Consider the following 23,081-nt stretch of genomic DNA (forward strand, 5'->3'; position numbering starts at 1 on the left):
TCTCTCCTGAAGAAGAGCTTATGCCTGAAACGTCGATTCTCCTGCTCCTTGGATGCTGCCTGACCTGCTGCGCTTTTCCAGCAACACATTTTCACCTCTGATCTCCAGCATCTGCAGTCCTCACTTTAATCTCTATAACCATCTGGATCTGTGAATCTATAGACCTCTCCTCTGTGGCAATATCACAGATGCTTGGTACTTGTAGTCATTCCTACTTCTAACAAACAATTTGCCTCAACATGAAAGAATGTTAAATGAAACCTTCTTCCATCTATTGTTATTCTCTCTTTTTTCCTCTTCACTTTCTGCCTTTCACTTCAGAAAGAATTAGGAATAGGACACACAGACCGCAATTTTTTGAAAGAAACTCAATCTGTGTTTGATGTCAATACAACTTTTGAAAGTTAACCTTTTGTTTTCCAAAATTGTTGAAGAAAATCTATTGATAGGAAAAGCCTCATAACAACAGTATTCATGCATTCTGTGAAATTAGGTTTAGACATCTTATTATCTGTGTTAAGCTCAAAAGAGTGACTAGCCTATTTGGTGAGGCTCTGGCCTCCAGGTGAAAATCTTTATACAAGCCTCAAAGAGCAATAACAAGCAATGATAACAAATATACAGTATTTGAGCATAATTAAAAAATGTTTGCCATTTATGATTTTTTTACAACCTTTATTTCTGATACTGGAAATTTCAGTTAATGTTCAAAACATTAGATTAATAAAATTTAGAAGACATTTTGGCATTAGTAGGATATCAATCTTCAGATTGCTCAATGTCAGGATAATTATTTAGAAATTGCAGTGACCTTGGCTCAGGACTGTGAGCCAAAACAGCACCACCCACAGGAGTTAGGGGGGATTTCTGAATGTTCGCCCAATGATGTGCTGCACATCTCGTGCTGGAACACTAGTGGGAGCACTTTTTGCACATGTTCAGGTGCAGCCTATGATGTCACTGATATCAATACTAGCAAGATAACAAGCAAAGAGGAAGTAAACCATCCTGCGGAACAGTGGCATTGACCCTACCTCTCAGCCAGGTGGCCTGGGTTCAAGACACACTTGCTCCAGATGGGTGTGATAGTTTTCCCTGAACAGGCTGACAAGGGAAAAAAAGACAGAGGGCCAAAGCCCAACAATACACTGGTCTGTTCTTGTAGTGGCTCAACCCTTCTCCAATGGTCAACCCAAACCCAGTCCCATCGCTGCCTAGTCCACTTCCCTGCCCTTACATACATTTCACATGCCACATCCTTCATTGGTGACTTGCTGCAAGAACACATGGCAGGCAATAGAAGAAATAGAGCAATGAAACAACTAGAGGCCTGCAAGACCCGGACTGGGGAAGTGAGTCAGTGGAAATTGGCAGGAATCAGGCTGTAGGTGGTATGGGGGCTGTTAGTGAGCAGAACCTGAACATTTGATAGATAATGCGTTGATGTGGAAGCCAACTTTCTTTTTCTAGATTTATGTGGATAATTCCTAAAGCCATCTCGATCCCAAACTCTCGAGCTTTTTCTCTACTGGAAATCTTTGAAAAAAACTTTAGCAAAGGATGACTAAAAATGCAATAAGGGGGGAGAAGATGAATGCTGAGGGTAAGCTAGCTAATAATATAAAGAATATTGAAAATGTTTCTTTTAGATTTCTAAAAGGTAAGTGAGAGTCAAGAGCAGACATTCGACTGTGGGAAAATGAGGCTGGAGATGTAATAATGGCAAACAAAGAAATAGAGGAGGAACTGAATAGCTACTTTGCATAGTTTTCACAGTGGAAGACACCAGCAGCATCCCAGAACTTCAAGAGAGTCAGGGAGGAGAGATGGGTGTAGTGGCCATCACTAAGGAAAAGGTGCGGGGGTAGCTGGAAGGTCTGAAGGTGGATAAATCACTCAGATGGACTACACCCCAGATTTCTGAAGGCGATTGGTGTGGAGGCACTGGTGATGATCTTTCAAGAATCATTGGAGTCAGAGAAGGTCCCAAAGGACTGGAAAATATCTGATGTTAGGCCTCTGTTTAAAAAGACGGAGGCAGCTGACAGAAAAGCAGAGGCCTGTTAGCTTGACCTCAGTCATCAGTAAGATTTTAGAGAACATTATCATGAATGGCATTGCAGAGTACTTGGCAGTTCATGGTAAAATAGGGCTGAGTCAACATGGCTTCATCAAGGGGAAGTCATGTCTGATAAATCTGTTAGAATTCTTTGAGGAGATAACAAGCAAGTTAGAGAAAGGAGAGCCAGTGGACGTGATCTATTTGGATTTCCAGAAGGCCTTTGACAAGGTGCCACACAGGAGGCTGCTAAAATAGAGCACATAGTATTAGGGACAAGGCACTGGATAGAGGATTGGCTGACTGGCAGAAGGCAAAGGGTGGGGATGAAAGGGTCTTTTTCAGGATAGTCGTCAGTGACTAGTAGAGTTCCACAGGGATCAGTTTTGGGACCATAACTACTCTCATTATACGTTAATGATTTGGATGAAGGAACTGGGGGCAATGTTGTTAGGTTTGTAGATGACACAAAGAAAGATGAAGGGGACCCCCTCAAAATATTTTAAGAAGGTAGTTTAGATGCTAACTTTTTCTTATTTTAAAGGCAGATGTAAAGTAGCTATGATGCAGCTGGTCAAACTACTCAGCTTTAAGCAAAACCAAATTTATGTAAATACTACAATTGAAACATGGACAAAAGAAAACAGAATTTTGAATAACCTAATTATTGGAAAACGTAACCGACCCAATATAGCAATGTAAGTAAGGAGCTGTTCCAATTCAGTAAGATCCCATAAACATACTCTTTGGCAAAAAGGTAAATTGAAAAAAGATTCTTACAGGCGGGAGGGAACAACATCCAAAGAAATTTCAGAAGGAAAAGTCAGTCAGCAGTCTACACTGAAGCTTGGAACTTTCTGGACTGCAGCATTTTCTTACTGCTACAGCTAAACCAAACTAGAAAGAACCTGAAGTGGGAGAACTGGCCACTCCCCTGCTATTGTTAAACCCCTGTCTTTACGCCCTCTCTTAAAAAGATACCAAGGCCAAAATAACCTTTTTAAAGTGACAGCATCACCACAGGAGGTTGTTTTCAGGAAGGAGGGAGGCTGCAGCAGGACATGGACAGACTAAGAGAGTGGGTAAAGTAGTATCAGATGGAATGCAACGTGGGAAAATGTGAGGTTTCACACTTTGGTCATAAGAATAGAGGTATAGACAATTGGAAAGGCTTTGGAAATCTGAAGGTCAAAAAGACCTAGGAGTCTTAGTTCAGGATTCTCTTAAGTTCAACATACAAGTTTAGTTGGCAGTTAGGAAGGAAAATGCAGTGTTAGCATTTATTTCGAGAGGACTAGAATACAACAGCAGAGGTGAATTGCTGAGGCTGTATATGGTTTTGGTCAGACTGCATTTGGAATACTGTGAGCAGGCCTGGATACAGTGGATGTGGAAAAGATGGTACTCCTAGTAGAAGAGACTAGGACCTGAGGACACAGCCTCGGAGTGAAGGGATGACCCTTTATAACTGAGATGAGGAGGAATTTCTTCAGCATGAAGATGGTGAATCTGTGGAACCCACTGCCACACTGGGCTATGGAGGCCAAGTCACTGAGTGTATTTAAGACAGAGATAGATAGGTTCTTGATCAAAGGTTAGAGGAAAAAGGTAGGAGAATGGGGTTGAAAAACATATCAACCATGATCAAATGGCAGAGCAGACTCAGTAGGGCAAATGGCCTAATTCTGCTCCAATACCTTACAATCTTATAGTCCATAACCTCCGCCATCTCTCCTCCCCCTCCTTTACTGTCCTTCTTAAAACCCATTACCTTTTTGACCAAGTCTATGATCACCTCTCCTAATTGTGTTAGTATTGGCCTTTCCGTTCTCCATTAATCTCATGTCTGATTCCAGGTTTCTCTTAAATAATGTTTATGAGTACACACGATAATAAGGCATCAGTTCTCTTTGCTCTGAGTTAAATTCATTCCAACTTTCTAGCAAAGATCTAACATGTTTGCTGACATAATACTTTCTTGTGGCATAACCTAGAGGTTCATCTTAGAATCCCTACAGTTTTGAAGCAGGCCATTCAGCCCATCGAGTCCACGCTGACCCTCCAAAGAGCATCCCACCCAGATCAATCCTATACACCATCTGTGGAACCCTACATTTCCCAACCTACACATGCTTGAACACTATGGGAAATTTAACATGGTCAATCCACCTGACCTGCACATCTTTGGACTGTGGGAGGAAACCAGAGCACCCAGAAGAAACCCACGCAGACACGGGGAGAATGTGCAAACTCCACACAGATAGTCACCCGAGTTTGGAATCGAACCAGGATCCTAGGTGCTGTGAGGCAGCAGTGCTAACCACTGAGCTACCATGCTGTCCCCTCATGTTTATCAGACCTAATCTCCATACAAGTGTTTCCTTGCTTGGTTCAATGGCAATTACAAACCAATGGAAGGATTTCTTCAGTTATAGGTGCTATACAAATGCATATTATTGTTGGACTGTTGAGCTAAGCCAACGATAAATAAAATCAGCTGCATTGGGCTGGGATGATTTGCTGAAAAATTGTACCCTGCTTAAATATTCCCAGTTCTGCACAACGTCACTGGATTCTTTTTGGGAATATTAGCTCTACACTGAGATCACATCCTGTTCTGGGGCCGGGAATGGGTGAAGGTTAAAGGTCACCAGTTCTTGTGCCTACACAAACATCAATCTTTTAGCTTTGATTGTCAAAAGCCTTCCTGCATTGCATTTCCTGGGAACGTGGGATCGAAATATCCACATCCGAACGATGCCTGGAATGTTCGGGAATGTTTTTTTTCCCTTTCCCAGTTTCCAAGCTTATCTTTCTCCTGCTCATTGTGGACGGAGGGATTACTATCTTTGCAACTGTGTCGCACCTTCTGTAACTTCTGGCTGCTCCAGAATGCCTTACAGTCAACGAGGTGCTGTTGGAGTGGCATTTTCCTCTGGCTTTTTTCCTCCAGTTCTCTCCCACTCCCATCACAGGCCCTTCCGTATAACCCCCTCACTATTCCCTGGTCTCACCCCTTCCATTGCCTCTGTTCTCAAAGCAAGCCATCAACAGCCAACTGTCTACACAGCAAGTCCAACACACCTATCCCTGTGACACACAGCCTTCCAAGGCTAATTGAAAAGCAGAAAGACTCACAATCCAAATGGAAGATGTTTGATTGTCATCCCAGGATCCATTTTGTCCCCAAAACCAAACCACTGTGGGACTTCAGTTCTGAAGAAGAATCCTACAGGATTGAAACGTTAACTCTGATTCGCCACAGATGTTGCCAGACTTGCTGAATTTCTGCTTTAGTTTGTTTTAGATCTTCCAACAGCTGCAGTTCTTTATTATCTAACTTTTCTATAGGCACTGGTCTCACTAATAGTTTGATTATTTCTTTGATGTGGATAGATCTTGGAACACGACTGGAGGAGCTTGTAGGGTGGAGTGGCTGTGTGCATGGAGTGGCACCATGTAGGTTATTGATGTCTTAACTTCACAGGAATAAAAGAAAGGCATGTTATTATTATGAAGTCTGGGTGTCTCTGAAACTGAAGGTGGTTATACTGACACTTATGTGAAGACCACATCGGGCCATGCAGAATGTTAGAGATTCAAAAATCTCTGTAACTGTGTGGAAACATAATTGACAATCAGGATGCGTAAAACCAAAGTATATTGGTGTGATTAACAAGCCTGGGATTTGAGCATTGCTGACAAGGCCAGGATTTGTTGCCCATTCCTTATTACCTTTGAACTGAGCCACTTGCTAGACCGTTTCAGAGGGCAGTTAAGAGCTAAGTACATTGCTGTGAGTCTGGCATCACACCCTTCTGAGGAAGGGTCACTCCAACCGAAACATTAACTCTGATTTGTCTTCACAGATGCTGCCAGACCTGCTGAGCCTTTCCAGCAATTTCTGTTTTTTGTTGCTTATAGATTATTAGTCTGTTTACCATTACACCACCCTCCCCTCTTATTGTTAATGTGTGAAAATTCATTAAGGCACACGGTGCTGTGCTGAAACAACAATAACTTGCAGTTATGTAGCAGCCCAAGTAAATTGTTCACAAGTTATTTCAAAAGAGCAATTATCAAACAAAATTTGACACTGAATCATATAAGGTGATATAAGGGTGATGTGCAAAACATCTGGTCAAAGAGTTAAGTCGAGGAGAAAGTGAGGTCTGCAGATGCTGGAGATCAGAGTTGAAAAGTGTGGTCCTAGACAGACTTGGCCACACGACGCCTGGAGGAAGAGCACTTCATCTTCCGCCTAGGAACCCTCCAACTACACAGGATGAATATAGATTTCTCCAGCTTCTTCATTTCCCCTACCCCCCACCTTATCTCAGTTCCAACCCCCGGATTCAGCACCGCCCTCTTGACCTGCAATCTTCTTCCCAACCTCTCCGCCTCCACCCCCCCCCAGCCTATCACCCTCACCCTCACCTCCTTCCACCTATCGTATTCCCTGCGCCCTCCCCCAAATTCCCCACCTTTTACCTCAGCCCGCTTGGCACACCAGCCTCATTCCTGAAGAAGGGCTTATGCCCGAAACGTCGATTCTCCTGCTCCTCGGATGCTGCCTGGCCTGCTGCACTTTTCCAGCACCACACTTTTCAAAAAAGTTAAGTCTTACAAGTTGTCCAAGGGAGAGCATTCCAAAGTTCAAGACCTAAAAAGGCACAACTGTTGGGAAGCAAGTTAAAATGTAATTAAATGTTAACTAGCACTGCACTGGGGACACCTAAGGACAATGAAGGGAAATTGCAAGTTTAGAAATTTGGGGGTTTTTTTTGCATTGTTACTATGGCTTTCATGAACCAAGACTATCACAACCTTAGCTCAAAATTTGTCATCATTCAGTAACTATTGTTGTACTTCCAACTTTAATTTTAATAACGTTGTGAGCATGTTAAAAACGTGGCTATAAATTTGGTACAACTGGAGCAACTGCAAGAGGACATGGGTTTCCCCAGGTACCAACAGCAGTAAAGAAACTCTGGAATGGTCAAGACGGGGTTTTAAACTGAAACGTTATTCAACCTGGTGTTTAACTTGTATTCATGCAAATTACTATTCGATGAAGGGGCTGGGACTTTTGCTAGGAACAGTGCCACCTGGAGGATCATTAAGGGGCTGATTGCCAATTAAAATTCCTGCGAAGGCTCATTGAGTAGACTGTACCACATTTTCTGGGATTGTATTCGTCCTAACCCCATGTTTAAAAGCAATCAAATAACCTTCCATTAAGTAATTGTAGCGGATTATGAGCATTGCTTGAAATTGACCAACGTAGAGTCTTGGGGCACAGTGGTATTGTTCCCCCTCTGGGCAAGGAGATTCAAGTCCCACCTGACCCTGTCCCTGCCGCGTTATAATGGATTCATTAAAATAACTATAAAGAGAGATGTCTCTCTATGACCAGTGGATATGGGATCGTGTCCTGCCCAAGACTTAAAATTGACCAACTTTTCTTGTTTACTTGAGGAACAAGTCTTATGGTCTTATGGTCTATGTCTTATGGTCTTATGGTCTTAACACAGGAGCAGCAGTAGGCCATTCAGCCCTTAAGATCTGCTCTGCCCTTCTAGATTGTGACTGACCATCTACCATGTTCCTGGGCTGTTGGTAGATCCCTTGATATCATTTATATCTATTGATCTCGGCCTTGAACTGAGCATCCGCGCCCCTCCGCACCACACCGCCCCCCCCGCCCCCCCCCAAACCAAATAATGCCCAGAGTGAAGACATTCTTACTCACCTGGTGCTAAAAGGCTTGCCTTTAATTCTAAGACTGTTATCACCCAGTTATTGATCCCAATTCCAGGGATGAGCATCAGTTATGCATCTGTCTTTGAGACCGCCTCTCATTCGTCGAGAATCCATGCCCAACTTCCTTAATCTCTCCTCACAGGACAGCCCCGCTATCCTTCTTTCCTAGTTATAGTGCTAATGCCCCACAAACAACAGCCAGAGATGATAATTTCCGCTGGCTGGGGATTCTAGGCCTAAGGGGCACAGTCTGAGAATTAGGGTCAGACTCTTCAAGACAGATGCTAAGAAGCACTTCTACACACAATGGGTGATGGATGTTTGGAACTCTCTTTTACGAATGGCAATGGATGCCAGATGAGTTGTTAATTTTAAATCTGGGATAGATACATCTTTGTTAAACAAAGTTATTAAGGGATATAGGCGAAAAGGAAGTAGATGGAGTTAGACCACAGATCAGCCATGATCTCACTGAATGATGGAACAGGTTGGAGAGGCTGAATGGCCTCCTCCTGTTCCTTTGTCAACCACATTACCCTGCTACTGTCTCCACAGATGTGGCCAGATCTGAGGAGTTTCTCTAACACTTGCCGTTTTTATTTCGCCTCTTCCCCAACTCTTTTATTCGCTTAATTCCCAGCAATCTATGGCTGTTCCATACTGAGATTTTCCTTACATTCCCCCAGATGTCTTCCCATACCTCCGATGAAATATCCTCTCCTAACTCTCAATTCCACGTCCTACAGAGTCCTTCCACGTCCCCAAAGGTGCGACTTTTCTGTAAATGATATAAAGTACTGAGTGAAAGAGCACCCGTACACCAGAGTACTCTCATCTCCACATCTCATGTGTAACACTGAACCGGGAGCGTGGTCTTCCTCTGTATATAATCCCTAACCTGGAAATATTGGAAAAGATTCCTATTAGGCAATCCATATTTCTGATTTAACTGACTAAATGACATCAGGACCTCCCCCTCAAATAAGTCTCCCAGACAGGAGATTCCCTTATTCTCCCATGCATAAAGCCTGGAGTCCATTGTCCCAGGTTTAAATCCTTGGGCTCCCACCAACGGGGTAAATGGCGAAGTCTTAAACCAACTGTCCTCGTCATGCCTCATTACCCTCCAGGCTCTTACCGTATTTAAAATAATTGGACTTTTACATTGCTGGATCACGGATTTCATCTTGTCCATGAATATTAAATTAATTAAAGGACATCTCGACTGCGAGGCTTCAGTATCAAGTCAAGGACTCCTGTGGCACCAAATAAAGGACCCCAGCCAACCATTGAGCCTCCATAACACACGTCTAGGTCATAACAACAGGAGGATTCTCATGGGGTACAGCAGTTGAGGAAGAACATTCATCTTAATCCGGGCTATTCGGCCCAACCATGATAACGGTAACCCCTCCCACCGCTGCAAGTCCCGTTTTATCCTCTCTAGTAGTTGTACATAGTTAGCTTTATACAGCTGGTGCAAAGAAGGGGTAATAAAAATTCCCAAATACAAAAAAACCTTTTGGCGACCATCTAAAGGGGAATTGCATTCCATCCTTCAGGTTAGGCACCTCCACTAATCCCTCTGCCAGCAGGGCATTCGATTTTGTAAAATTGATCCTGTAACCCGAGAAACCGCCACATGAATTAATTGGTTGAATCAGTCAAGGAACAGATTTCTCCAGACTGGCCAAAAACAAAAGGACATTGTCAGCGTATAGGGTGATCTTACGCTTCCCCCATTCCTACCTTTGGTGCTACTATTTCAGGATCCCTCCTGGTAGTTTCAGTTAACGGTCCAATTGCCAAGGTAAGTAACAGCGGTGGTACAGGACACCCCTGTCGACTACCTCTTCCAATATTAAAGTTATTTGACTTAATACCGTTTGTAATGACTGCCGCGTTAGGATCATACAGTACTGCTACCCATCTGGCAAAGAATCCCGCAGACCAAAATGCTCTAGGACCTCAAATAAATACGGCCACTCTATCCGATCAAACGTCTTTTCTGCATCTAGGGAGACCACCAAAGCCGGAATCAATCTTTGCTGGCATACCTGCACTGGGTTCAGTACCCTCCTGATATTGTTGGAGGAGCTACAGCCCTTAACAAAACCTCTCTGGTCTTCTTTAATAATATGAAGCAAGACCGTCTCCAACCTCAGAGCCAGCATCCTGGATAAAATTTTGAAATCTACATTCAACAGTGGAATTAGTCTATATGAAGTACATTCTTCGGGGTCTTGCTGTTTCTTTAAAGTGAGGGAGGTACAGTATGAGCCTCCCTGAGAGAAGGCGGCAGACAATACTATGCATAAGAGTAGTTGTACTTCCCCAGAAGTGGCTCCACTAACATGTTTACGAACTCCTTATAGAATTCAGATGGGAATCCATCTGGCCCCAGTGTTTTGCCACTCTGGAGATGCCTTATTGCTTCCTGCACTTCCTGTACCATTATAGGCACATTCAAAAGGAAAGCCTGCCCCATACTTATATTGGGGAGGTCCAGATTTTCAAAAAAGGGCTGCATTCCCATTGTGCCGTGTTCACCCCCTCTGACTGATCTAGCTCTGCAAAGTATTCCCTAAACCTAACATTGATCTTCTTCAATTCGCGGGTAATCGTACCAGCCTTCTCCCTGACAGACATAATAGATTGGGAAGCTTTTTTTCTCCTAGTCAAATAAACCAGGTATCTACCAGGCCTATCTCTGAATTCAAACAGTCCTTGTTTGGTGAAGGCGATCTCTTTTTTTAGCCACTTTTGTTTGCATTGTGTCGAGAGCAGCCCAGAGAGCTGTGGCCCACTGCAGCTTAACCAATGACGGCCTATTATAAATATGCTTCCTCAGCTACCTTCAGCCAGGCCTCCAGCATCCATTACTGCTCCTTCCTCTGCCTCCTTCTAGTTGTCGAATATGAACTGATCAGACCTTGTGGCCTCCCACAGTATTGCCAGATTATTGGCTGCACCCGAGTTGATATTCCAGAAGGCCCTGCACTTTCTTGTAATATACTCATCAAATTTGCTATCCCCTAACAAAAATGGATCCATGCACCAGTGATGTACATCCATTCCACTACCCTTGATTTTAACATCTAAATACACTGGCGCATGATCCGAAAATTGGCATCCCAATTTTGCATGCCAATGTTCTGTCCAGATCATCAGTTGGCATAAAAAAATGTCAATTTGCATATGACACTTGTGTGGGTTGGAATAGAACGTGAAGTCTCTTTCATTAGACTGGAGGTACCTCCACACATCCACTAGTCTCAATGCATCACACATGTCCACCAACAATTTAGACTGCGCAGACACACCTGCCAGGTCTTTTGTCACTCTGTTAATCTCGGGATCTATTAGGCATTTAAAATCCCCTCCTATAATCGTATGGCATACCCCAAGATTCATTAATTTAGCCATTGCATCAATTAGAAATTTAAGAGGGTGCACCAGGGAACAATATACATTCAGAATGCCATACTCTTCTCCATATACTAGAGCTTTAAGAATGATAAACCATCCATGTTCGTCCTTAATCTGCTCTGTTACCAGGAAAGGGAGGTTTCTGCTTATTAGTATAGCCACTCTTCTACTCTTAGAACTGAAGGATGAGAAAAATACCCTGTCATAACCCCCTGCTGCAGTTTCAGATGTTTCTTGTCGGTTAGATGCATCTCCTGCAGCAGGGCAATGTCCACCCTTTCCTTCCTGAGGCTTGATAAGACTTTCTTTCTTTTAATAGGAGAATGGCTTCCTTTTATATTCCAGGTGCACCACCTGAATGAATCACTAGCCATGGTCGTCTAGGGCAGCCTGTGGTTTCCCAAGAGGAGGGAACCTATCTGAGGTGTGACAAGTTACAAAGATATTAACTCTATGAGATCTAAAAACTATTCCTATAAAAACAACTACAACTAAAAAAAACACTACATTTAACTGAAGCAGACACCCAAATAACCCCCAATTCACTCGAGATATTCCCCCTTGCCCATAGGGGGCACCCCTCCCAATCCTTACAACCATCTTAACTCCCTCTAGTTGAGGCTGTGCCCTAGCCCCAGCCATTTCACAAATGAAGAAAACCTATTATTGACATTCTGACAATGGATACCCATCCCCCCCACCCCCACTTGTTTTAACCACAGATAGAGCCACCCCCAATACAAAATCAAAAGAACAGCAATAAAAAAAGGAGCACTACATAATACCCAACTGACCAATGTCTAAAATAATAAAACTATACATATAAAACCAATAACCAGAAAAAAGAAAGGGGACACGGAAGTAGAAAGGGGGGTAATAAAAACAAATCATTGTCTGCAATGATGCCCCCTCCCCTCCCCTTCCACCCCAACTCAGGTCCTTCATTTCGAAGAGTTCACAAAGTCCTTCACCTTTTCTGCAGAGTCAAAGTTATGTACCGCCTCCCCAATGGGCAACATGCAACATGGCCGGGTACCTCATGGAGTATTGAATGTTCAGGTCCCTTCATTCTTTCTTGACATCATCAAATGTCCCTCTCTTCTTAATTAGGACTCCTGAAAAGTCCTGAAAGAACATTAGGGGCGGCACGGTGGCACAGTGGTTAGCACTGCTGCCTCACAGCGCCAGGGACCTGGGTTCAATTCCCGCCTCAGGCAACTGACTGTGTGGAGTTCGCACGTTCTCCTCGTGTCTACGTGGGTTTCCTCCGGGTGCTCCGGTTTCCTCCCACAGTCCAAAGATGTGCGGGTCAGGTGAATTGGCCATGCTAAGTTGCCCGTAGTGTTAGGTAAGGGGTATATGTAGGGGTATGGGTGGGTTGCGCTTCGGCGGGTCGGTGTGGACTTGTTGGGCCGAAGGGCCTGTTTCCACACTGTAAGTAATCTAATTAAAGCTTGTGAATTCCTTCTCAGTCTTCTTGCTGTTTCAACTATTAACGGTTTTTTTCTATAATACAGGAGCTGCACTAGGACCTCGGGGGGCACTGATCCAACCTGGACCTGCATGTTGCTCCAGGCTTACCAGGCCCGACTCCAACTCTAACCCCAGGAACTTTGGGAGCCACCCCTGCAGAAAGTCGACGAGGTCCTCACCTTCCTCGCTTTTTGGGAGACCCACGATTCGTAAGTTTTTCCTTTTGTTTTTGTTTTCCACGTCATTGACTTGATCCTGAAGGACCCGAACATGGTCTTCCAGTGTTTTAGCTTCTCCTCAGTTCAGGGGGCTAACTCCGAGCTGGCTAGCCATAGCCTTAGACACTGACATGGTGACGGGATACCAGCTCTGTCCAGTTATTTCACTTTGCATCATCTTTCTAACTCACAATCCTACCTAATTTAGTTTTATCCACAAGCTTGGAGATATCACTTTTGGCCTACACATACACATCATCGATGTAGATTGTGAACATCTGGGGCCATCACCAGTCATAACCTGAAAATGACCCATTTATTCCTCTTCTCTGTTTGCTATCTGTTAACCAACTGCCAGTTCCATGCCAGTGACTCATCACCCCATCCCAGTACACAGGAACCTCGATTATCCGAATATCAATTATCCAAATTTCGGATTATCCAAAGGAGATCTCAAGGTCCCGATAGAAATGTTACATCAAAGAGGTGTTTCCAACACTGATCGTGCCTTTTATTTGCAATGATTAAAAACTAACTCGGCTTACTGAAATGCTGCTGAGAACAGTCCTAGATATTGATGGGAGTCCAGGCACTGTCACTAAATGACTGACCACCCGTTTTCTCTCTCTCTCTCTCTCTGGCGCTCTACACAGTCGCGTCCACTGAACCCCCCCCCCCCTCTCCAGGTAATCTCTCCAACATTGTCCTGTACAGGGCAAAGGTGGAACCTGTCAACAACATGCAGTAAAAAGTTTGTGTGTGTATGTGTGTGCGTGCGTGTGCGCTATTTGGAGACTCACCCCCCCAGTCAGTCTGGGGGTGCTTGGGGACGGATGGGTGCTGGGGGGGGGGGAATGTGGGTGGGGGTGGGGGTGGGAGCAGGAGCAGACAGGGGCAGGGTTGGACAGGTTTGGGGGTTCGGACAGGGGTGGGGTTGGAGAGTTTGGGGTGGGTGGGTGGGGGCGAACTGGGTGGTGCTGTTGGACTGGGTTGGGGGGACGGTTGGACGTAGTTTGGGGGGTCAGGTGAAGGAGGCAGAGTTGGGGGTGGTTGGACAGGGGACGGGGGCTTGCGTGCAGTGTGCTGCTGCCTAGTCTCCTGAATTGAGGGCGGACTGAGCAAGTACTCGCTCTGTCAATCCCATCGAACTGACTGGCGAGGGGGTGGGTATTGGGGGGGGGGGGGGGGGGGGGGGGGGTGCTTCAGCAACGTTGCAGATCCCTTACACACAAGTGTGTATCTGCTCAGAAACAAACCCTGAGACAGAGAAAGGGAGCAAGGCAAGGTAAAAGGAAACTTCCGGAAACTCCAAGTCCCAGAGGAAAGGCATTGAATCAATTAACTGAATAATCAGTTATCCGAACAAAATAGTGTCCACCCATCTCATTTGGATAACCGAGGTTCCTCTGGATTACCCCATCCCACATTTTCTCATTTTCTTTATTAACCGCTTGTAGGGAACTTATCTAAAGCCTCCTGAACATCCAAATATATTTCCCATTGATCTACGCTAATAGCATTCTCAAAAAAACGAACTAATTTGTCAAACATGATTTTCCTTTCATAAATCCATGCGGACTTTGCCACTTAGATTATTGGTCTCTTATAGTCCCTATGCTTTATAATGCATTCCTATATTTCCAAACTACTGGTTTTAGACTAACGGATCTGTAATTTCCAATTTTCTCCATCCTTCCTGTCTTAAATTGCATCTTCAACTTTCCAATTTGAAGGCATCATTCTTGAATCTGTAGAACTTTGAAAAATGATTAACAATGTATCCTCTTTCCCTATAGCTACCTGTAACAACACTCTGGGATGTAGATCATCTGCTCCTGTTGATTTGTTCACTTTCAGTTCCATTGTTTTCTCCAGTATTATTTTCTATGAATGCTAATTTATTCCAGCTCCTTATTCTCAGTAGCTCAATGGATCTCTAATATTGCTGGGAGATTTCTTGTGTAATAGTGAAGGCAAATGGACTTTTAGTATTTCTTGCTAAAGGAATAGAGTATAAAAGTAGGGAAGAGTTACTACAACTGTACAAGGCATTAGTGAGACTGCACCTGGAGTATTACATACAGTTTCGGTCCCCTTACCTGAGGAGGGATGTGACTACATTGGATTCAGTTCAGAGGAAGTTCACCAGATTGACTCCAGGGATGAGAGGCTTGTCTTATGACGAGAGATTGAGCAGTTTAGGCCTATATTCTCTGGAGTTTTGAAGAATGAGAAGAGATCTAATTGATGTAAAAGATGCTAAAGGAGATTGATAAAATAGATTTGTCTCCTTGTGTGCAGCAAACTAGAACAAGAGGTCATAGTTTTAGGCTAAGCAGTGGCAGATTTAAAATAGAAATGAGGAGAAAGTACTTCTGTCAATAGATCGTGAATCTGTGGAATTCCCTCTCCCAGGATGTGTTAGATGCTGGGACTCTGAGTAAATTGAAGGATGTATTGGACTGAGGTGGACAAAGTCCAAAGTCACATGACACCAAGTTATAGTGCAACAGGTTTATTTTAAATTACAAGCTTTCGGAGTGCCGCTCCTTCATCAGGTGAATAGTGGGTTGAAGCGTTACAGAGGGCAGGCGGGAAAGTGGAGTCAAAGTCGAAATGAGATCAGCCATGCTAGTATTAAATGGTGGAGTGGGCTCAATGGGCTGAATGGCCTACCCCTGTACCTCATACTTATGTTCTTAAGACAGACATAAATTAATAGAGTCATAGAGTTGAACAGCATGAAAACAGACTCTTTGGTCAATCTCGGCTATGCCAACCAGAAATCCTAAACTAACCTAGTCCCGTTTGCCAGCACTTGGCCCATATCCCTCTAAACCCTTCCTATTCATGTACTCCCAGATGCCTTTTAAATGTTGAGGTTGTACCAGCCTCCACCATGTCCTCTGGCAGCTCATTCCATACACGCAACACCCTCTATGCAAAAAAGTTACCTGTTAGGTGCTTTTAATATCTTTCTAGCCACCTAGCCTGCACATCACTGTTCACTACGGTCAATTTAGCATGGCCAATCCACCTAGCCTGCACATCTTTGGACAGTGGGAGGAAACCAGAACACCCGAAGGACACCAACACAAATATGGGGAGAGCATGCAAACTCCAATCGGTCATCCCAAGCTGGAACTGAGCCTGGATCCCTGACACTGTGAAGGCAGCAATGCTAATCACCATGTGGCCCATAATGCACAGACCATATCTCCTCATCAAGTAGGTAGGATGTGTGCTGATGTAACGACTAATTATGCATGGAGACACGATACAAGGAAGCAAGAAGAGATTGTGAAGCATGATAGAGATACAGGATATGTGACAGGGTTACACCTTAAACTAAACCACAGAAACAAAAGAATAGGGAACAAGGCTGCAGTAAGTGTGTATACATCTCCTAAGACAATATTCGCTCTATTTATTGGCAACAAAATGTCAGGCAGAACTTACCATAAATCAGCTAAGTGTCAATTTTGGGAAGTTTCATGGAGACTTTCTTTCCAAAGCTCACCTCAATAGTTACACACCAAACTCTCTACAGCGCTGCACTATTTTCTGTTCATCAGTGCTGTCTCCTGAGATTCCTGATGTCAGCGTCATTTTTAAATCACAGCCTTGCACCAGGTCTAGCATTGTCAGTGAGGAGCTGCCCTCCATGGTTGCAGTGTTAGAAGAATTGAACTCCAGATGATTTAAAACAAGGAACCAGCACTCGTTGTAAGCACTGTTCACACAGCTGCTGGTTCAAGCAGTAGTAGGGGAAGGTGGAGCCAAAGATTGTACAGATGGAGCTTCTTGACAACAAATAGTGGTTTGATCTGTGGGCGAGTCATCAGTTATCAGTGATGAAGGCCTTCTGCCTGCCAACAACTCTGTGGTTGGTTCTCAGGTAGCAAACAGCTTGGGGCTATTAACAAGATCAGGAAAAGACATTAGATCTCCACTGGCTAAGGAGGTCTCTTTGTTTTCCACTGTAAAAGCTACTTTAAACCTGAAGAAAACCAGTTGGTGTAAGTTGTGACTTTTAATCAATATGTCAGAGTGTGACTTTTCCCAAGTGTAAACCAACCACCTTGGGCCTCCTGCAAACCAGTGAAAGCATCTTGAGAAGGAAGACTGAGAATCAACATTTTGATCATCATATGCACTATCTTAGCAAATCTTGTGAACAGAAGCCACTAAATTGTTTTCCCAGTTTTACCCTCTGTCTATAACACCCATGTATTTTGTTGCATGCCTGCATGTGTGTATTTGTACATGTGTACTGGGTAGCTTATAAGGGATTAGAGTTTTAACTAGTAGTGTTACAGTTGACAGTTCATCCATGTTTACCCATAGCTAGAATCTATTTACTAACAAATAGTAACTCTGCTTTAGCACCGAAGCCTGGTCTGCGCTGTCATCCTGGATCTAAAAGAATGGTAAATTGGGAATTTTGCATATTGTTTAAAGAGCTTTATCCTTTTTGATAACTGTGCGAATAGTGGGATTTCATTTCCAGTGTGCTCACCTGGTGAGGTGTGACGAGAGATAGCTTTGAAAGTCTGCCATAAAGGAGAGTGAAATGGAGAGGCAGGGAGAGTTAGGGAAGCAATTCCAGACCAGAAGGTACAGCGAGCAAAAGGAAAGGAGGGGAGATTCAAAGGAGGCCAGAATCAGAGGGGCAGTAAGAGGCCTGTGGTGATGAAGGAGTTTACAGAGATAGGAAGGAGTAGGACCATGGGGGAATAAAAATTTTAAACTTCAGCTAATTAAATTGCATTGGTTTATAAGAACCTCTGACGTGTACTGGCGATAGGGCAATGGTGATGATAATAAGTATTGCAGTTGGTTGCACTCTCCTCCTCTTATTTGGCCTTGCTTTCAGGCTGCCATCACGGGATGGACATCTGCTGCCAAGTCCATTTTGCAACCCAAATTTGATTGCATGTGAACTGACAGCAACAACGCTTCCCACATTTTGGCATAACTCAATTTGGCAGGTTGACTCAGAAAGGCCAAAAGGTTGGCCATGGGAGACTGGGAAGAACTCACAGCCTTGAATAGATTAGGCAGTTCTGTGAGCTGTGCAGATGACAGCAGGATGGTGTGAAGGGACTTTGAGGTTTTAGTGAGAGGGCAACACTGTGGAAGATGGAGTTCAACACAGGCAACATTCCTTTGGAACGCTGGAAAAGTAGGGGACAACGAGACTGATAGTAGTACCAAACTGGAGATGTAAAAGGCATGCTTCTTTTTTAAACATTAGAATCAAAGTGGAAGGAGAGTGTGGCTGTCAGTGAAATATAATGGGAGTGTAATGGAGTGGGGTTGGAAGCAAAGATCAGGAGAGAAGTGCAGCCAGTAGCCAAAGACAACCAGAGCCCAAGGGAAGAGGACACATTATTTAAAAATTGATTTTACCTTCTATAGGGTTACTTTGCACAGGGTAAAACAACAGGTCATTTAGCCCAACAAGTTTATATTGGTGTTGATGCTCCATTCAAACTTCTCCTCGATTGCAATGCTTCCCAAAACCTTTTCCCACCATGAGACAAACTGTCACATCTCTTGGGGAGGACTGCGAGAACAGGATTTTAGGGAGGACTGAGAGAGAAGAGCACTGTTCTAACTCAGTCAGGGCTCCAATGGCAGCTAGTGCTACCTCAGAGCTCATGACCCCAAGATTTCAGCTCATGATCCCACTGCAGGTCCCAGATCTCACTTTAATTCCTCCCCTATTCCTTTCATTGCTGGTCCAGTTGCCCCTGTGTTCAACCATTCCATTTAGAAGCAAGGTCCACATTTCCACCACTCTCTGAGAAAGCAGGTCCTTCTGAATTGCCTATCTGATTTCTTAGTGACTATCTTATCTAGATCTTACGCACATCCTCAGAAGTAGCAATTTCTCCCTATGAAATGATTTGTAGCTCGGATTGTGGATGAGGTCATAGATTCGTTCGCCGAGCCGATATGTTTTTCTACAGATGTTTTGTCACCTCGCAAGGTGACACCGTCAGTGTGCCTGGTGAAGTGTTGGTGGTTTGTCCCGTCTGGTGTTTTTTGGTAGTAAACATATTGAACTGGACACTATACAAACCACTCAGATACAGAACTGGAAGTACCAGAAAACAGAGATACATAAATACCAGGCGCTTTAGACTAACACTTCACCAGGCGTACTGATGATATCACCTAGCGAGGTGACGAAACATCTGCAGAAAAACATATTGGCTCAGCAAACGAGTCTACCAGCTCATTTCTCTCCATATCCTCTTTTTCATAGTTTTAAAGATGTCTATGAGGTCACCCCTCAGTGAGGAAAGAAACCCTGCTGATTCTTTCTTTTCCCACAAACATACTTAAATTTGTAAACAAAGACCAATGTAAATGTTTTTATTTCAGTGCAAATATTTCAATTTGGATATTGTAGAAATTGCAAATAAATTCAGCATGGTCCAACTGTAACAGTCTTTGTATTTAGCAAATGCATTCCATAACAGATATGCAGCCTGAGGGCGAAGCATTTCAAAATACAAATTACTGAAAGTGCAATCACTGTGAAGTCTTCTATACAATGTGTTCCGCTCTGAGGTGCCTCAATACATTTCTGATACACTTACTGGTGCATAGTATGAGGAGTATTTCTGTTCCCTGCTCCTTGGTGTACCATGACCTTTCCTTCATGGAGTCTCTGTACTGGCTGCCCCAAGCTTTAGTACAGCCCTCAACACATGCCAATATGCCACAGTCAGTCAAGAACAATTCCATCCACTTGAAGATCAACATGTTTCCAGCAATCACAGCCTGTTCTTCTTTTATTAGAAAAGATTTACCTTATTTATAAATATCTACGAATACATTTCAAAACAGTTACAGAAAATACAATAAAAATATCACTTTTTCATTTGAGTCATACGCTGTCAGGTGCCTTGCTCTAAATGCAAAATTGGAACATAAACATTACTATTTACATTCGAATACAAACTACAAGGGGTCTTATGTGTAAACAGACCTTTTTACATTATGGAAGCCAGGATGAGGAGGTACCGGTGTTGGACTGGGGTGGACAAAGTTAAAAATCACACAATACCAGGTTATAGTCCAACAGGTTTATTTGGTGTTGTGTGATTTTTAACTGTATTATAGAAGAAAAACCTTAGATGGTGACCTTTCCTCATTGCACCTTGGCAGAGGCTGCTCCACAATCTAGTGTGTCCCTCGGCTAATAGCACTGGACCTTGGAATGTGCCAATCTGCAAAACTTGGTTAAGGGTCAGCTCCTTGCTCTGGAAGACCAATAGGTTTTGAGAAGACCAAACAGCGTCTTTCCCCAAGTTGATGATCCTCCAGGCAGAGTCAACATTCCTCTCAGTGTGCTTCCTGGGGAACAGTCTGCAGAGCGCACAGTGCTGTGCCACGGAGCTGCTCGGGACAAACCTCATCAAAAACCACTGCATCGCTCTCTCTCTCTCTCTCTCTCTCCAGGCCTGCTTTACTAAGGCACATTCCAGGAGAGGTGTATCGGTCTCTTCTCCCACACAGCCACTTTGAGGGCAGTGTGTGGAGTGGAGAGAGTCTGGATGTGCATAAAACATTGACAGGTAGTGCACTCCTCACCACCAGCCAGTACTTGTTGGAAAGTTCTGGCGCTAAGGCATTCTGCCAAATGTCCTGACCCAGCATTCTCAAGCTATCCTGATAAGTGATCTAACCCTTATAAGTTTTCCCTGCCTGTACCTCTATATTCTTTTTATAATAATGGTGACTACAACCGCACACAATACCTGAACTGTGGTCTAACAGAGGTCTCATACTCTGAGGGTTTAATATCACCATTTTGTCTTCAGAGGATGTCTTCCTGAATCAGGCATACTGAGCAGCAGCAGCAGATCTCTTGAGTGTTGCCACAGTCATCGGGAGATTCCACAGGAATTCTTACAAGCGAGGGATCTTGTTAACATCCGACATCCGGTTGGCACACCCTCCAGTGGCATAACAGGGAACCATTCCAGGTAAGTGACAGTTTAACATTAGAATCCCTATTGAAATTGTTTACATGGGAGATTTACAGAGTGTGAACCATATGCAAGATTAAAATAGACCATTTTCCTCATCCTATCCTTGACTATAATTATGGCAATGGCAACATAGTGACACGTTTTACTTCCCATTAATTCCATTTGCCAAAAGCATATTGAATTTCATTTACTGAATGTATTTCCTGAATGTGACAAGCCACTTTAATTGTAATAGGCTGAAGAGAGATGTTTCTTACTTGCAGACAACTTCCTTCTATTCTCTTTAATAAAGTTAGAATCCTCCTTTCGACCCCTCGCTTCCTTGTTTATTTTGAAAAGTGACTGTAGTTCATATTATTTCTCAGTTCAATCCTCTCCCTGGTTTCTCTCTTTCAAAAGGAAAGTCCTGCCATCTGAGTCGAGTGATTTGCTGCTCACTGAGGAACTATAAATAATTCTCACGATAAGAGGCCCGGAAGTGAAAACGATGACTCGATATGCTTATCAGATGGACAATGTTTCAGTCTGACAATGTGCTGGGGAGAAAGGGACAGTCAAAACAGCAATGCAATGGATGTGCCTGGCGGAACTAATATTATCACTAATAAAGTGACATGCTAATTTGAAAATGCTTTTGCACAACATGGATGAAAGAATGTATGCGGAAGACGAGAAATTCACTTACAATTTGAAATGTTATTAGACTATTATCAGGACAAGGATTCATTTCTGTCTCCCCTCCCTTGCAATTCTCTGTTCAACCATCTAGCTTTGAACTCAAAATCCATCAGCCATTCCTTAATGATTTAACTTCAATTATTGTATTTCATTCCATTTCCAGATGACTGCAGGGCACAAATAAATTAGCTTCGCACGTTCAGGAGCTCCAAAAAAGTGACCCAGAAAGCACACTGGCATCCTGGAACTTCCAGTCATCTCAAGTGTAGAGTTCTTCTGCCTTGAAACTTTAAGGCTTGAAATAATGTTCCCTTGACTAGAGCTCAGCACCTAGCAGCAATTAATAAAATGGAAAAACAAGAAATTGACCCATTTGACCAAGGTGCTTATCAATAAGACCTTTATTGTCAGCACGTCACTAGGTGGTAACAAAGCCTAGACAGCGTACATTTACCAAGCAAACTAACCTCAACAACGTCTAGTTCTGGTGTCTACAACGTGTCCTTGGTGTCACAACAAAAGACAAAGTCATAGAACATAAAACAGAATATTACAGCACAGCGCAGGCCCTTTGGCCCATGATGTTGTGCTGACCTGTGAATCCAATCTAAAGCCCATCCAACCTATGCTATTCCATTATCATCCATATATTTATCCAATGACCATTTAAATGCCCTTAATGTTGGCGAGTCCACTACTGTTGCAGGCAGGGCATTCCATGCCCTTACTACTCTCTGAGTAAAGAATCTTCCTCTGACATCTGTCTATCTATCTACCACCCACATTTTAAAGCTATGTCCCCTTGTGCTAGCCATCACCATCTGAGAAAAAAGGCTCTCACTGTCTACTCTATCTAATCCTCTGATCATCTTGTATGCCTCTATTAAGTCACTTTTAATCTTCTTCTCTCTGATGAAAACAAGCCTCAGGTCCCTCAGCCTTTCCTCATAAGACCGTCCCTCCGTACCAGGCAAATCTCCTCAGCTTCCATATGCTTCCATATCCTTCCTATAATGCGGCGACCAGAACTGTACATAATACTCATGAAGCAGTCTGTTCTGAGTCAAACATGCCATGTACGCTAGTGTTAATCAAGAAAAGGTAGTTTCACTGGTTTTGACAGGACTTAAGATAGCTACGTCACCAAAGCTATGCTTTATGGTGAGGTAGCTGCAAGCAGGGTGCCCAAAACTCTGATTCAAGGAGGCTGTCAGAGACAGTAAAGGCTTCAACATCCATCTTGCCAGCTGACAATGATACAAGTGGACAATACCAACTGTGGGCAGCAATTCCCCAACCATTGCAAATTTTTTTGTCTCTCATTCGGTCACATGATGAGGGGGTATCACTGGCTGGGCCAACATTTACTACCCTTGATGAGCTGACTTCTAGATGCTGAGGTAACTCTCAATGCTATTATTTCGGAATTCCAGGATTTCGACCCAGCAAGTG

Source organism: Hemiscyllium ocellatum, chromosome 31 (assembly GCF_020745735.1).
Source record: "Hemiscyllium ocellatum isolate sHemOce1 chromosome 31, sHemOce1.pat.X.cur, whole genome shotgun sequence".
Classification (NCBI taxonomy): Eukaryota; Metazoa; Chordata; class Chondrichthyes; order Orectolobiformes; family Hemiscylliidae; genus Hemiscyllium; species Hemiscyllium ocellatum.